Raw genomic sequence first — 3,893 nt, 5'->3', positions numbered from 1 at the left:
TCAAGGACTCCATGAGGCATAGGAGTTCAGATTAACTCAAAATATCAATGCACTTTGTAGTGCCTTCTATCTCATGTCATCAGTGAGCCATTCTGAAAATTTTGACAACTCGACAGCAAGCTCGAGGGCTTGGTGGACTAACTATTTGTGAGTACAAGGGTGGATTTCCTTTTGAAAATATCCAAAAACGCAGCTTTGTCAAACCTGCATGGGTCTTGCATTTCCTCATTAAGGTGGACCTGCCAGACCACCATAATGTCATTACTTTGACACATTTAACCAGAACCTACAACCCCTAACAACAACTCACCAATTCGGCAAATTTTTTCAAGAATTTAAGGTGGCCTACAACAACCATAATCAAAAGATTGGAAACCCAATGCTCTTCATCCCGATCACTTAGCATATGGAGAATTGTGAGTTGCCAAGAGAAAACTTTGGCCTCGCACAACAAAGGCCTGGACTTTAATATAGGAGCCAGCTCCATCTGAGCTTCTCCCACCTTTTGGGATCTGTAGCCACAAAAAGCAAGAAGTTATCAGAGGGCCAAGGCAAACCCAACCAAGTGTGCAAAACACGCAGCACCAAAGAGAAGGAAGTTGAGCTGGCCAAGGCGGATGTGATCAATGTGTGACAAAAAGAGCAAGAAGCCGAGGTAGCTTGCAAGCTCATGAAGTAGCCACACACAAGACTACAAAAGCCCAAACACCTAGTTACAGATCCCCATGCTTGTGGAGTAGCCTCAGCTAAACATTACACATATCAGCTGCCAGATGACTAGATCTAGGACCCTCCATTGGAGGATATTGAACAAGCACGACTCACTGCGGAATAGCTTGCCGCCGCAAATCTCCTATCCTCAATGAAGGGTAAAATTGCCATGCCACGATAGGATAAACTATTAGGATCCTAGTGGATTGAACACATGGAGTCAATTGGGCATTGCTCCAGTCATCATAACTATGTAAGCCAAGCAAAATACTAGAGGCTACGATGGGAAACCCTACCCAAACTGACAATATGAAATATAAATTCATTCCTACTATGGTCCAACTACAATAGATGGCCCTTGAAATCTTCAAATGTTGCAAAGAGGAGACCGTCAACACCTCAACTCAATTGATATTGACATTGACAAAGTCAACCTCCTACAGAAACTCTAAATCGAGCAAAACTAGTGCAAGTCACAAGAATCCATGGGTGAGGACGTTCTTCAAGCATCTAGGTGACATCAGGTAGCCAAAGACATGCGGCACTCACAAATTGAAGCGAAATTAGCCATGGACTAGAAAAGGACCACATAGCTCAAAACACAATGCTAGGAGGCACACGTGAAAGGGAAATACAAACCTACAAAACCACGGTCTAGGAGAAGTACATGGTACATTGCCATGGATTACCATGCGGCCGAGAAACAATCAAAGATGAAGAAAAATGAATAGCTGTACATGTTGATGCATAGTTATTAATGGCGCATCAAGGATCTACAAGCACAATAGGCACAAGGATCTACAAGCATAGCTCTAGTAAGCACAACTCTATCATGCACAACAAGGACCCAAGGTACCTCCCCGAGTGGACACCCGATAAGAACAAGGATTCGATAGGCTTCTAACTACATGAATGAATCTGATTACCCAAGCTCTCCACCCATGTATAATAGAATGCGCACTACAATTCCATTTTAACACCCTCATAGCCACATCAGTTCAATACCACAGAGATCCAACCCACCCACTCCTTTCACACACTTTATTAACACTTTTAGAAAAGCATCCACATTACACAAACCTTCTTTAGCAGGGACCTACTTATGGAAGATGATTCGAATATTTTGACCTTTCCCTGCACCCTACCGCAAACTTATGCACTTACTTAGGTCACCCTACCCAATCCATCCGCATACCACACGCCACTTCTAACCCACCATCTCACACCACTTCACAATCATTGCACCCACCTCCATTGCCACAACACACACTCACCACCACCCACGAGCCTGGGCAGTCCAGCACCTTGGCTAAGCCATCGACCTCTAATTTGTACACGTTGGAGATAGATGATACATTAATGCAATAGATCCTCTAATCGGACTTGTGCACTACTGAGCCCTTCTAGTTGCCACCAACTACTGAAGATGTAGCCTTTCCAGTAAACAAAAGATGATCAAGATCGTGGGGAATCGATGCCATCGCTTATGATTGGAATCAGGTGGTTACCTCCTTCCAGGTTCTTTGATGACATAATAGATCTCATCGGTGGAAAGGGAAACTTCTAAGCTTCAACCTATGCATGGCCGACATCATGTAAAACTATTGGCCATGGTGCAAAGCCCACCCTCCTACGAGGAGGTTACAAACCGGCCCCGTTCTCTCTGATACCTATCAATGATGAAGATGCCGGGCTACAACCAAAGTGGTGAGTATTGTTCGTCAAAAAATCCAACCCTAGCAAATCTACTATTGCGTGCCACAATGCTGCCGCATCCTCTTGACGTACATACCTATCCATTGTCGATGGTCTTCAATTGTTCTATAATTCTATTGGGAATACAAGCTCAAGCTCTCTTGCTTCTCCATGGTGTTTGTTCTTGCTTCCCTTCCAGGCCTTTTGTGATTGCCACGCTTGCATTCTCTCCCTTACACTTCCTTCTCTTCCCCCCTTCTCCTTATCTCCTTTCTTCTTCCCCTCTCACTACTCTTCCTTGTGCAATCACAATTGCAACAACCTAAGAGCCACATGAGTGACACTTGTGGATAGCTCTTGCTTGCATTGCTCTCAATGAGGATGAGCATTCCATTGGCATTTCAATAAGATCCCCATGACATGTGAGTGATGGTGAGTCCCTACCGAGGACTACACATATAATATTAAAAACATTTGAAACCTTTCCTCAAATCATGTATTTTTGGTTCCCATCTTGTACCCATTTTGTAAATGCTAAATATGCTCCAAAAAATCAATATTTTAGCCAATGTAATGCAACCATTCTGCTCATGGTTGTAATCGACTTTCTCATCAGTAAAACACACCTATATAGAAATTTTAAGAGAAATACTTTCAAATAATAGATCAAAATCAATAATTGCCCAAATATGCAGACTTGTCAAACATATCAAAACCAAAAGCCAAGCTAGAAGAGAAAAAAAAGCTGGAGGCTAAAAGAGCTAGAGTGAAGCCAAGTGATAGGCTAGTAGAGACCAATGATTTAGATGCTCAAAGTAAGTAATTGTTTCAAGCAAGCTTCCAACTTAGTAGAACTCATTGAAGGCAACCAAAGATGAAGAATAAGTCTTCTTAGCATATCAATTTTGACTCAGACTAGGCCCATGCTAGTTACCACCAACCAAAAACTCTGTTTGCTTTGCTCGCAAGTGAGTCAGTTTGGTATTTGCATGTAACCCTCGCCATAGTGCCTTGGTTGTTATCGTGGGATCCAATTCTAGCACAATAATGCTTCGAAAAGTGCTAGATGTCAATAAAGGGCTCACCTTCAAAGTCAAGAGAGTCTCTCCTTGTGGATCGTCTGCTGACAGAATGGTGATCCTCTTTCGTGAAGGGATGTGTGGGGTTGTCCTAAGGGAGAAAGGTCTTGACTCTTGGCAATAATCCAAGTTGTAAATTGGTGCAAGTAGATAAAACATGGTATGATTAGGTTTTTCTCACAAGAAACCCAAGAAGTTGACCAACGGTTAGTGCAATTTTTTTGGCCTGCCATAGGTGCAGGTCTTAGTAAAGGCTTTGCAGTAGAAACGAAAATGGGGATTTGTGTATTTTTCTGAATTTTGGATAATTTGCTGTCCACTTTTAGTTAGTATCATTCCTTTTCCGTTCTTCAGTCCTCCTCTCTCCCTCTCTCTCTCTCTCTCTCTCTCTCTCTCCCTCTCCCCGGG

Source organism: Dipteris shenzhenensis, chromosome 10, assembly GCF_047967505.1.
Source record: "Dipteris shenzhenensis isolate YYH24624 ecotype China chromosome 10, Dip_SZ_1.0, whole genome shotgun sequence".
NCBI classification, from domain to species: domain Eukaryota; kingdom Viridiplantae; phylum Streptophyta; class Polypodiopsida; order Gleicheniales; family Dipteridaceae; genus Dipteris; species Dipteris shenzhenensis.
Note: the sequence above shows the minus strand (reverse complement) of the source record.